A 13,786-nucleotide genomic window follows, 5' to 3' on the forward strand; every position below is an offset into this window, starting at 1 on the left:
CAGGAATTATCTTGCCCCTTTTTGTATCCTCTGTGCTTAGGCACTTAATAAACATTTATTAATTGATTGATGGATGGATCTGATTAGTGTGAATGTTGAACTGTCGTGGATTTCTGATAGCCTGATATTTTTACTACTATAAACTGCAAAAGATGATAAAGAGCTGTTACAGTGATCAGAGGGCAGAGGGAAGTAAGCTTTTATTTCTGTCTTCACTATCCATTTCTACATTATCCAGGTGATGAAAAGGTGTTTTAAAATGTTCGCTCCCTCATTTGTTATTATAAAAGAAAGCACTGCAGTAAATTTGAACTATATGGTAGATTTTACGCACCAAAAAAGACTTTCTTATAAGGGTATTTCTTTAATGCTTAAATAGTTATTACCAAATGCTTATTACAGAAAACACCCATTAGGCAGCACAGAGATCTCTAGTACAGTTTCCTAGTATTACCTTGTGAGATAAATATAGAAGTGTTACGAAAGCACTATTACGGAGCTGGATAATTTTGATATGTGGCTAAAGTTAGTAGACAGTTCTTAGGACCCCTACCCTATACTGGAAGAAATTGAATACTGAAAAAGGCATTTGCTAAGATTTTGTGTGCTTGACCTTCATGGGGCCAGTTAATTATGATGTTATGTGGTCAGCAGTTACATTCCTAAGACTAGAAAGTTAATTTGTAAATACATTGGGGAACATGAAATATACAGATATATAATTCCATACTATAACTGTGGTATAGAATGTAAGATAATAGTTTAAGAGAAATACAAAGTGTTACTAGAAGGAAAGATCATTTCTGATTTTTGGTGTCATTGAAGGAAATGATATTGAAATGATATCCAAAGATCAGTATTTCAAAAGGTGGAAAGATGGCTGAAACCATAATAGTCCACTTTGGCAGAATTGTTTTCCATATGGAAGAAATAAGTATGAGAAAGGTCTGAAAAGGGAGATACCAGCTAATGGAGGTCACCTAAGTGGCTTGCTACGGAACCTGAACTTTATTTTATTGGGTAGTCAGTCAGGTCTGAAGAGTTTTAGGTAGAAGAGTGATGTGATCAGATTTGTGCATATGACTTGTGAAGATGGATTAGTGTCGGGAGATTTAGGAGAAAGGGATTGGAGCAGTGTGAGGATGGAGAGTTTAGGTTCTTGGCTTGTGTTTGAGGAAAGAGGAAGAGACTTAGATTTTTGAGATGTAGAGGTAGAAACAGTAGGACTTATTAACATTTTGAATGTGGAAGTTAAAGATAATAAAATTTTTAGCATCATGATTGGATGAATGGTAGTGCTATTTCCAGAAATAAGGAAGTTAGAAGTGGGAGTTAGTTTGAGGGGAAAGTGGATAGGCTGTTTTCTATATGTTCGTGATGATACATATTTTCTTTCTGTTTTTGAACTTTCCAGAATACTGTTTTAAGGAACAGATCTGGACTATATACATACACATATACAATATGTGTATGTATATATATGTATATGAAATATATATTTATATGTTATATGTAAATATATATAATATATGTCGTATAGAATATTTATATGAGCTGGACTTGACAGCACTAGTTATTACTTCTGCTTTCTTTACTAATTTTAGAGATAGGGGAACTCCCTTTACAAATTTAGTTCAGTCATTTCTCTGACGTCTTTGCCTAGAACACTGGGATTATTAAATGACTTGCTCAGGGTCACTAGTGAGTGTGTGCCAAGGGCAGAAATGGAACCCAGATCTTCTGACTCTGAGGCTGGCTTTCTCTCTGCTGTTTTTGTTACTTACTTTATGAAGATATCTAAAATACATGAGATTCTGATGTGGGCTAAATTTTGAGAAAGCCTTGGATATTTGAATTCAAAGATTCTTAAGTCACTTTGTATCTCATCATGCTTCCTAAAAACTACCCTTTCCATATTTTCTGTTAGTCTGTCTTACAGTGGTTTCACAAGGGGAAAAGTATAAGGTGTTTGTGGTAGGGAAGTTCAAGTTCCTCCTAATTCATACAGCAATAGTAGGCACAAAATAGCACTTCTAGACTCTAGAAATTCTAAACTGACTGTAGCTGTTCCTTACTTTTATCAGTTCCAAAGGAATTTCAGAATTTTGGAGCCAGAGATTTTTATCTCCTTAACAATTTATCCTCAATATTGTAACATAATAAGAATCTAGAAATGTTATCCATTGAGAAGACTAGGAAATGGCTAGACCATTAATAGGGAAAATTGGAATGTGAAAAACACAACTCTTTTCTGGCAATACCATCTTTCCTTGTCTAAAGGACTTTACCAGAGATTTTAGAATATAAAAATTACTTTCACCAATGTCAACCCGTTGTAAAATCAATATTTGTGACATATAAAACTTTGCTTAGGACTTCTTATATTTATAGAAACTTGGATATTTAATAATATTCATTGAAATTTTGATCAATGAGAAGAAAGTGGAATTTACCCTTATTCTTGGGTTTTTATTTTTAATAAACAGTAAAATTACTTTATTTCAGTTAGTTTTTTTAAAAGGAAACAGTGCTCAGAACTACTTTTCACATTCTGTTATTCCCATTTATCACCTAATGCAAGTCAGATGATTTGGGAACAGCCATTGAAGACTTTTTTTTAAACCCATGGGGAGTAGTCCAATGATATATTTTTGCTTTTTAGAAAAAGAAAAACAACAGGTTAATTAAACTGGTTATTCAGGAGTAACTCAATTGCTGTCTTTTGGGTAAATTAATAAGTTGAAAAGGATATTATCTAGAATTTGGTTTAATTACAGAACTCAATAGTTACTTAGGTGGTATGCCTGTTGCTAGACTATGCTTTATTCAGAATATGAATCATGACTTATTAAAATATTTTACAGAAATTTGACTGCTCTGAGTTAAGTTGGCTTTGATTTGTTCCCAACTAAAAGTGTTGAAATGGTAATTTGGTGGAACTTCAATCTCCTTGTGGTTGGAGCAAGTTCTTTTGGGACTCCTGCCTAAAAGGCAGGGAAGACATCCACCTGGACATGATTTATTTCTGGGAACTAGAGTTTGTGGCTTTGATGAGATTTCCTGGCCTCCCAGGTTATAAAAAGCCCAGCCCAGAAGGAGTTGGTGTCCCTCAGACTTGATGGGATGGATGTTCCACTCTACTGTGAATCAACAGAGCCTTCTATTTCAACAAATGCTTTCAAACAGATGCATTTTTTTTTTCGTGGAAACAGGCTGTATCTTCCTGAAGCTGTATCTTTTTAAAAATGCTATTGTTAAGTAAACTCATTTTTTGTTAAATGTGGTATGGTCTGTGAGGGCCTTATTGTTGCAATTCCAGCTCTGAGCTACTACACTGGTCTGTCAGAGCTGCTTCAGAATATTCCTGGTCATATAAATGTTTAGTAATGCCTGTTTTTAAATCGAAGTAGAAGATATCTGCACAGAAGTGTTGCTTTTTCTTTTTTTGTCGTCTCCTTACACATCTGATGTAGTTTCTGTTCCAAAGCCAAATAATTTTTGTTGGTTTTACTGATATATTTGATGATATTTCTTCTAGCAGTTTCAGTAATTTTTTTTGGTGGAAAGAGTCTAGAATGTGGTTTAGCTGTTTGGGGAACTTGTATTATGAATATTTTTTCCACCAATGCATATTGTCAATTTGTTACTTACAATGTTAGAGAATTGATCACACAGCTATTAGTTGTCAGAGGGTAGGACTTTAATCCAGATCTCCTCAATACCCACTATGCCAACCCAAGCTGTCTCTCTATTGATATAGTAATTATCTTCTTAAAACCAAGTATCTATTCTCTCAATCAGGATTTGTATCATTTAGGACCAACCTACTGTATCTTTTTAAAACTTTCTGATATATAATCTGTGGTTATTTCAGTTCCCATTTGTGAAATAAATTTGGAATATAATCTTATCACAGAATCCCAGAATTAGCCTCTGTTACTGTCATCTGTGACAGCTAATAAGGTTCTGCATCACCATGTTTTTTACCTTGACATATCATCTGTATTCAGATTTTCCTTTTATGTAACATTTCAAGTCCCTTGCTTAAAACCAAATTTCAGTAACAAATTCTTCAGGTTTCAATAAACATGCCTTGTTTTGACTGTAAATTAGAGTTTACTTAATTTTAAAAAATTTTTAATACTTTGTTTTTTCCCAATTACATGTAAAACAATATTTAATCTACTTAATCTTGCTAAGATTGATGAAAGTGAGTTCTAAGCCATTTAGGTCCAAATTTTCAATTGTTTATCTTTTTATAGATGTTCCTTTGGGTTTTAATTGATCTTTCCAAGTCTTAGTGGGGATCTTGTCAAAAATTGATTTTGTTTCTTGGAATAAACATCTAAATGAGATGCTGATAACTGAGCAATATTTTTTTTTATTTAAACTTTTTTTCCCTCAATTACATGTTAAAAAAATTTTTAACATTGGTTTTTAAAATTTTGAGTTTTAAATTCTCTTTCTTTTCTTCCCCCACTTCTTGAGAAGACAAGCAATTTGCTATAGTTTTGCATATTTAGTCATGCAAAAAAATTCCATATTAGCTGTTGCAAAAAAAAAAAAAAAAACCAACTCAACAAAACAGTTCAAAATCCCAATAAAAATAAAGTAAAAAAAAGGATGCTTTGATCTGTATTTACTCTGAAGGTAGATACAGCATTTTTCTTCAAAAGTCCTTTGGAATTGGCTTGGATCATTGTATTGCTGAAAATAGCTAAGGCATTGAAAGTATTGCTTCTATAATGTTCTCCTAGTTCTGCTCACTTGCCTTTATATCTATTCATAGAAGTCTTCCCAGGTTTTTCTGAAACTATTCTGTTTGTCATTTCTTATAGCACTGTAGTATTCTTGTACAATTAAATACTACAACTTGTTCAGTCTTTCCCCAATTGAGGGACAGCTTCTCAATTTCCAATTCTTTGCCACCACTAAAAGAGCCGCTATAATTATTTTTGTATGTATAGGTCCTTTTCCTTTTTCCTTTGTTCTTTTTAGAATGTAGACCTAGTAGGGGTATTGCAGGGTCAGAGGGTATGCCCATTTTTATAGCTCTTTGGGCATAGTTCTAAATTGCTCTTCAGAATATTTGGATCAGTTAGCAGCAACTCCAGCAGTGCTTTTGTATCCCAATTTTTTCATATCTCTTCCAACATTTATTTTCCTTTTTGTCATATTAGCCAGTTTGATAGATGTGTGAAGTGTCACCTCAGAGTTGTTTTAATTTGTATTTCTCTAATCAATAATAGTTTAGAGATTTTTTTGTACTGCTATTGATAGTTTTGATTTCTTTTTTTAAAAACTCCCCGTTCCTATCCTTTATTTATCAGTACATTTATCAGTAGGAGAATGACTCATATTCTTATAAATATGCTTCAGTTCCCCATATATTTGAGAAAAGAGGCCTTTATCAGAGAACTTCTTGTAAACCTGCCCTCACTTCCCCTTCCTGTTTTCCTTTCAATCTTGGCTACATTGGTTTTATTTGTGTAAATTTAATTCACACAAATTTTAATTTAATGTAATCAGAATTATACATTTTACATCCTGTAATGTACTATGTTCTTTGTATTGGTCATAAATTCTTCTTTTATCCATCAGTCTGACAGGTAAAGTATTCCATGTTCCTCTGATTTCCTTATGATATCACCCTTTATATCTAAAAATCATGTACCCATTTTGACCTTGTTTGGTATTCTGTATGAAGTGTAAATTTATGCCGAGTTTCTGCCAAACTAGTTTGCCCATCAGTTTTTGTTATCAGCCACTAGATTGCTGTGATCATTTATTTACTCGTGTCTTTTGTACCTAATCTGTTTAAATGATTCACCACTATATTTCTTAGCCAGTGCCAGATTGTTTTGATATTTACTATTTTGTAATATAGTTTGAGGTCTGGTCTACCTTCCTTCACATTTTTCAAGTTGATTCCCTAATTTGATATTCTGGACCTTTTGTTTCTTTAGATGAATTTTGTTATTATTTTTCCTAACTCTAAATTGATTGGTATGGAACTGTATAAGTAAATTATGTTAGGTAGAATTGTCATTTTTATTGTTGCATTGGCCTACCATGAGCAATGAATACTTTTCCATTTGTTTAGATCTGACTTCATTTGTGTGAAAAGTGTCTCCTCTCTCCTCCCCTCCCCTTCTCCCCTTCCCTCCCCTCCCCTCCCCTGTCCATTTCATTGAATGACCATTTTTTTCCCCTGAAGTATTATACTCAGTTTTGCTGAGTAGGTGATTCTTGGTTTTAATCCTAGCTCCTTTGACTTCTGGAATATCATATTGCAAGTCCTTTGATCCCTTAATGTAGAAGCTGCTAGATCTTGTGTTATCCTGATCGTATTTCCACAATATTCAAATTGTTTCTTTCTGGCTGCTTGCAATATTTTCTCCTTGACCTGGGAACTCTGGAATTTGGCTACAATATTCCTAGGAGTTTTTCTTTTTGGATCTCTTTCAGGAGGTGATTGGTGGATTATTTCAATATTTATTTTACCCTCTGGTTCTAGAATATCAGGACAATTTTCCTTAGTAATTTCATGAAAGATGATGTCTAGGCTCTTTTTTTGATCATGGCTTTCAGGTAGTCCCATAATTTTTAAATTGTCTGTCCTGGATCTGTTTTCTAGGTCAGTTGTTTTTCCAATGAAATATTTTACATTGTCTTCTATTTTTCCATTCTTTTGGTTTTGTTTTGTAATTTCTTGGTTTCTCATAAAGCTTCTATCTGCTCCATTCTAATTTTTAAACAACTATTTTCTTTAGTGAGCTTTTAAACCTCTTTTTCCATTTGGCTAATTCTGCTTTTTAAGGCATTCTTCTCCTCATTGGCTTTTTGGGCGTCTTTTGCCATTTGAGCTAGTCTATTTTTCAAGGTGTTATTTTCTTCAGCATTTTTTTGGTCTCCTTTAGCAAGCTGTTGATGTGCTTTTCATGATTTTCTTGCATCTCATTTCTCTTCCTAATTTTTCCTCCACCTCTCTTACTTGATTTTCAAAATCCTTTTTGAGCTCTGCCATGGCTTGAGACTATTACAGATTTATTTTGGAAGTTTTGGATGCAGAAGCCTTGACTTTTAGGTCTTCCTCTGATGGTATGCTTTGTTCTTCCTTATCAGAAAGGATGGAAGAAAATACCTGTTCACCAAGAAAGTAACTTTCCGTAGTATTATTTTTTTCCCCTTTTTTGGGCATTTTCTCAGCCAGTTACTTGACTTTTGAGTCCTTTGTCAAGAGGAGGGTATACTCTGAAGACCTGTAAGTTCTCAGTTTCTCTACGGTGGTACAATCAAGGGAAAGGAGTTTACTCCTCTCCTGGTGTACACTCTGGTCTGGGAGCTACCAAAGTTTTTCTGCCCAGGATCTGCAAGTAGAATTCCTTTTCCAGAGCCTCCACCAACTCTACCACGCCATCACTCTTCCTCACCCCAGGTCCACCACGCAGGGCTGAGATCCAGATTAGCGGCTCAATTCCCCCAGTGTCTTTATGCTGAGGGCTCCAAAAATGGAGGCTGCTGGTGCTCCTGATACCACTGCCTGAGGCTGGGGCTAGGGGAGGATCCTGCTCCCTTCTCACCCAGGTGAAAAAGCTTTCTCACTGACCTTTGAAACTGTCTTTGGCATGTGTGGGTTGAGAGATCTGGGAACTGCAACTGCTGCCAGGGATTCCAGCTCCAATGCCTGCTCCAGTCCTGTTCCTGCCCGGTGCCACTTGGCCAAGGCTGGACTGTGTTCCAAAGCCGTATGCGATGGACCTTTTCTGTTGGCCTTCCAGGCTGCCTTGGGCTGGAAATCTCTTTTACTCTGTTGTTTTATGGCTTCTGCTGCTTTAGAATTTGTTTAGAGTCATTTTTTACCCATATTTTATGGGCTGTGAGGGAAGAGCTAGAGTAGATGCATTTTTCTACTCCGCCATCTTGGCTCTGCCCCCAGCTTCTTAGGGTTTTGAATGGGAATGAGTGTTAGGTTTTGTCAGAAGCTTTTTTCTATAGCTATTGAGGTTATCATATTTTAAAAATTGTTTTTGTTATTGATATGCTGGTCCATTATGTCCATTATGCTGATAGTTTTCCTAAAATTAAATCAGCTCTGTGTTCCTAGTATAAATCCCACCTGGTCATATAGTGTGTGATCTTTGTGTAATATTGTTAAATCTCCTTGCTAGTATTTTATTTAAAATTTTTGCATCATTGTGCATTAGGGAAAAATTGGTCTATAGTTTTCTTTCTTTGTTTTGGCTCTTTCTAATTTAAGTATCAGCACCATAGTTATGTCACAAAAGGACTTTGATAGGACTCCTTTGGCTGTTTTTTTCCAAATAGTTTATATAGTATTTGAATTAATTTTTCTTTAAGTACTTGGTAGAATTCACTTGTGAATCATATGGTCTTGGGGCTTTTCTTAGAGAGTTCATTGACAACTTCTTCCATTTCTTTTCCTAAGATAGGGTTAATTAAGTATTGTGTTTGGTGTCTGTTAATCTGGGTAGTTGACATTTTTGTCAATATTTATCTATTTCACTTCGATTGTTAGATTTATTGACATATATTTTGGCAAAATAGCTCCTAATTAGTCCTTTAATTTTATCTTCATTTGGTGGCCAATTTCACCAAAAATAATTTTTTTTTTGTTTTTTAATCAAATTAACCAATGGTTTGTCTGTTTTATTTTATTTTTTTCATAAAATTAGCTCCTAGTTTTATTTATTAGTTCAGTAGTTTTCTTACTTTCAGTTTTATTCATCGTTAATATTCAAGATTTCTAATTTGGTATTTAATTCAGGATTTTTTAATTTGTTCTTTTTCTAGCTTTTTTAGTTGCATTCTCAGTTCACTGATCTGCTCTTTCTCCATTTCAATGATGTAAGCATGGAGAGATGCTATGTACTGCTTTGGCTGCATCTGATAAATTTTGCTATTATCTTATTGTTGCCATTCTTTTTAATGAAATTAATGAATATTTCTATGATTTGTTCTTTGACCCACTCATTCTTTAGGATTAGATTATTTAGTTGCTAATTATTTTTTAGTCTTTCTTTCCTTGGCCCTTTAATGAATATTATTTTTATTTCATTGTGATCTGAAAAGGGTATATTTAATGTGTCTGCTTTACTGCACTTGGTTTTGAGGTTTTCTTCCCCTATGACGTGGTCCATTTTTGTGAAGGTGCCATGTACAGCTGAAAAAAAGATATATTTCGTTCTGCTCTCATTCAGTTTTCTCCAGAGATTTACCATATTTAACTTTTCTAAAATTCTATTCCTCTCCTTAACTTTCTTGTTTATCTTTTAGTTAGATTTATCTAGTTCTGAGAGGAAAAAGTTGAGGTTCTTCACTAGTATAGTTTTACTATTTCCTCCTGTAACTCATTTAACTTAAATTTGGGTGCTATACCATTTGGTGCATATATATTTAGTATTGATATTGCTTCATTGTGTATGGTAACATTTAGCATAATGTAGTTTATCTGCTTATTTTTTAAGTTAGATCTGTTTGCTTTTGCTTTGTCAGAGATTATGGTGGCTACCCCTGCCTTTTTAACTTCAGCTGAATCATAATAGATTCCACTCTAGTGCCTTATTTTAATTCTGTGTGTCTCTTAATTTCAAATATGCTCTTTGTAAACAACATATGGTTGGATTCAGGTTTCTAATCCATTCTGCTATCTGCTTGAGTGTGTCTCTGTTTCAAGTGTGTTTCTTGTGTAAACATCATATCGTTGAATTCTGGTTTTTAATCTATTTTCGCATCTTGTTTTATGGGATGAATTCATCCCCTTCACAGTTATAATTATTACTTATCCCTCCCACTCTGTTTATCCTTTTCTTTTTCTAACCTGTTCCTCAAAAGTCCTTTTATTCTAACCATTGCGTCTCCCAAACTGCCTTCCCTTCTATCAGCTCCACCCCCCTTTTTTCCCCTTCCTCTCCTACTTTCCTGTAGGATAAGATGGGTTTCTTTCCTTCCAGTTGAGTATATAATGCTCTTTGAGCCAATTCCAGTGAGAGTAAGGTTCAGATGTTTGATTGCCAAACCTCCCTCCCTCCCTATTTTCCCTTCCACTATAAAAGCTCTTCCTTCTGTACCTCTTTTATGAGACAGTTTTCCTCCTTCTACCTCTTTCTTTCTTGCCCCACATTTTATTTTTTAGAAATCATCCCGGTATAGCTCACACGTATGTCCTCTTTCTATGTTAACTACTTTAATAGCAGTGAATTTCTTAGGAATTATACATAGCATCCCCCCCTTATAGGAATGTGAATAGTTTAACCTTATTGAATTCCTTATGTTTTCTCTTTCATGTTTTACTTTTTTATTCTTCTCCTGGGTCTTGTATTTGAGAGTAGTCAGGTCTTCTATTCAGCTCTTTATTTCCCTATCAGGAATACTTGGAATTCCTTTATTTCATTAAATATCCTCTTTTTCTCCTTAACAATTATACTCCATTTTGCTAGGTAGGTTATTCTTGGTTGTACCTTTGCCTTCCGAAATAATCAAATTTAAAGCCCTCCAGTTCTTTTATGTAGAAGTTGTTAAATCTTGTGTCATCCTGATGTGGCCTCATGATATTTGAATTGTTTCTTTCTGCTGTTGCAATATTTTCTCCTTGACCTGGGAGCTCTGGAATTTGATTATGATATTCTTCAGAGTTTTCATTTTGAAATCTCTTTTTGGAGGTGATAGGTAGATTCTTTTAAATTCCATTTGACCCTATGGTTCTAAAATATTAGGGCAGTTTTCCATTACAGTTTCTTGAAATTATGTGTAGGTTGTTTTTTTTTATTTGCTCATGGCTTTTAGATAGTTCAGTAATGCTTAAATGATCTCTCCTCCATCTATTTTTTAGGTCAGCTTTTTTTTCCCAGGGGAATATTTCATGTATTCTTCCATTTTTAATTTTTTTGACTTTTTTTTTATTTCTCGATGTCTCATGGGGTCATTAGCTTCCACTTGCCCAATTCTAATTTTTAAGAGGTTAGTTTCTTCAATGAATTTTTATAGCTTTTTTACATTTGACCAGTTCTGTTTTTTAAGTTCTCTTCAGTGGATTCTCATGTGTCCCCCTTCCCCCGCTTTTTAAACACTTTGACCAATTAGGTTTTTTAAGGTCTTATTTTCTTTGGTATTTTTTTTGTGCCTCTTTTATCTAGCTATTAAAGCTCTTCTCATAATTTTCTAGCATCACTCTCTTTTCCCAGTTTTTCCCCTACCTCTCGTATTTGATTTTGAAAATCCTTTTCAGTCTCTCCCAGCAATTACTTTTTGGATTTATAGTCAATTCACATTTTTCTTTGAGGCTTTTCATGTAGCTGTTTTGACTTCTTTATCGTCTTGTTTCTTTATCAACTTATTTCTTAATCTACCCTGTCACTTTAGTAACTTTCTGTTGTCAGGAAAATTTTGTTATTTGTCCATTTTTCTAGCCCATGTCTTTACTTTTAACTTTAGGTTAAAGTTGGGCTCTGCAACTGGGGTGGAGGGGACACTGTGTCATGTTTCAGGTTTTTTGTGCCATGTTTGCAGAGTTAGTTCTCAGGGTCCATGAGCTTTTGATTCTTCAAGGTGAATGAACTAAGGAAAAGTGTGGTTACTGCCCTTCTGGCCTGGTCTGTGAGCAGGGTTCCTGCTTCCCCCTGTGGCAGCAAGTGCTGTTGCTCCTTATGTCCCTGGAAATGTGACTGTGCTACCTGTTTTTCTACAGTCACAAGTACCTTGGAACTAAGACTAGGGTCCTTGCATCCTTGTGAGCAACCACAAGCACTTTGTCCACCTTGGGACTGTGAGCAGGACCCTGTTCACTTTTGGCCACAACTAGTGCACTAGCATTCTTCTTCAACATGGAACTGTGACCCAGAACTGTGGATGAATGGTGCAAAAGGGATGTGTATCCTGCCTGCAAAGGGTTCCTTTGTAATCTTCTTCTGACCAGTTGGCCAACTCCATAAGAGTTTTGGGATGTGCTGCTACCAGTGATGTAACTTCTTCCAAGGCCTATTACTGGCTTGCCAAAATACAGCCTGACCACCACCCACATGAATCATACCTTTCCTGCCATCATCTTCAGTTGTCTTGGGATGGATAATTATTTCACCGCAATCTTTTTTTGTGTGTTTTTTTTTGGTTCTGCAGCTCCATTTGAGGTATTATTTTAAAGTTGTTTCTAGGGGATTTTGAAATAAAGGCAGGAGCCTTTATGCCATCATCTTGGCTCTGCTTTTCGATAAATCCTGAATGGTATTTCTACCTCTCTTATATACCTATTTTTCATCCTGGCAGTCCAAAAGGGTCTGTGATCTTATTGTTTTAGGTATTCTTTCCTCGACAGAACCTATTCATCTTGTATATAAAGTGAGTATATTGTTTTCCCATAGTCCCTCCAGTATTTGTCATTTTCTTTTTTTTGGTCAACTTTGCCAGTGTGATTGGTATAAGGTGGAACTTAAGAGTTGATTTAATTTATGTTTTTAAAATTATTAGTAATTTGTGACATTTATTCATAGTGCTATTGAAAGCATGGTTTTCTTTGAAATTGTCATTTGATACCATTATTATGCTTTAACCAGTCATCAGTTGTAAAAGAATTTAATCTTGAGAGCAAATATCTATACTGATGAATTCATACAGGCTAGGCTATTTAGATCATAGAATAAAAACATAACATGCACATACCTATACTTATATTTGCGTGTACATTGGTGGTAATGCCTCTTTCTTAATGGAATTTGCACTGATAAAATTATATCAGTGTCTGATAATGAGCCATTTGACGCTGGGCGAAGCATTGCTATATTCTTGACTTCAGGGTCCTGGACTGTCTGTGTCATGGTATGAGGATGGTCTGAGTGGTGGTGGCTTGACCTCCTTGGTGCACACTACTTCTTATCTCTCCCTCAGGATGCCTTGCTTCTTCAAGCCAGCCTGGTTTGCCTGTCTTGTGAGTAGCATTTGGTGAGAAGGGCTGGTAGCTCGTAGTGGACATGGCAGGATGTAGTAAGGATTTTTTTTTTTTTAAGGATGGGAAGGACATGATTATGTTTGTAGATATCTGGGAAGGAACCAGTGGATAAGGAGAAATTGATGAGTAAAAGAGGATGTTGAATAATGGTGGGGGAAATCTGCTAGACAAGATATGTAGATGGGATCAGGAGTATTTTTATTGAAATATGAGTTAAAACTCTTGGACTGAGAAAGTAAGGGGAGAAGATAGTATGGGACACTACTGAAGGAGAAGAAGGGAAGGTTGGATAGGGAATCACTTAGATGAAAATAATAGTAGAATTACCTGGTGCATTGAAAACCCAATTAAGATTAGATAGCATAATTTTGTAATAAACTAGTCTGTAGTTTTTCCAACTCCATTCAGCAGCACCTTAAATAATTGGAGTGTATACTTCTGTTTAACCGTTGTTTCCATAAAGAATTGTAAGCTCCTTGAGGTTAGGGATTGTTTTTAGTTTTGTATTTGTGTCCCCTGCATCTAAAAGTGTACCTTGTAGTTCATATGAAAAAGGGCCAATGTGGGGAGAAGGGAGTGATTGAAGATGTATGGGAGTGAGGGTGCGTGATTACTATATCATGATTTAGAGGAGACAGGAGGAAAATGAATAATGGACACAAGTAGAAGAATTAGTTTTAAAGGACTAAGCCTTCTTTAGTCTCTGAAACATGAGGAAATGGGGATAAAGTGAATGGAAAGGCTGAGAAGTAATTGAAAATGAAGAGGCACTCTGAAGGAATTCCTCTTAGATGTTCTTAGTGTTTAGTCTTCTTTATGTAAGGC

At 35.1% G+C, this 13,786-nt stretch overlaps 1 protein-coding gene across 8 annotated transcripts in view; it reads left to right on the forward strand.

Moving 5' to 3' along the window:
• ACSL3 (acyl-CoA synthetase long chain family member 3) overlaps window positions 1-13,786 on the forward strand; it is an 87,692-nt gene that overhangs the window by 39,324 nt on the left and 34,582 nt on the right. The window lies entirely within an intron of this gene.

The sequence above is a fragment of the Notamacropus eugenii genome, chromosome 6, assembly GCF_028372415.1.
Source record: "Notamacropus eugenii isolate mMacEug1 chromosome 6, mMacEug1.pri_v2, whole genome shotgun sequence".
Lineage (NCBI taxonomy): Eukaryota > Metazoa > Chordata > Mammalia > Diprotodontia > Macropodidae > Notamacropus > Notamacropus eugenii.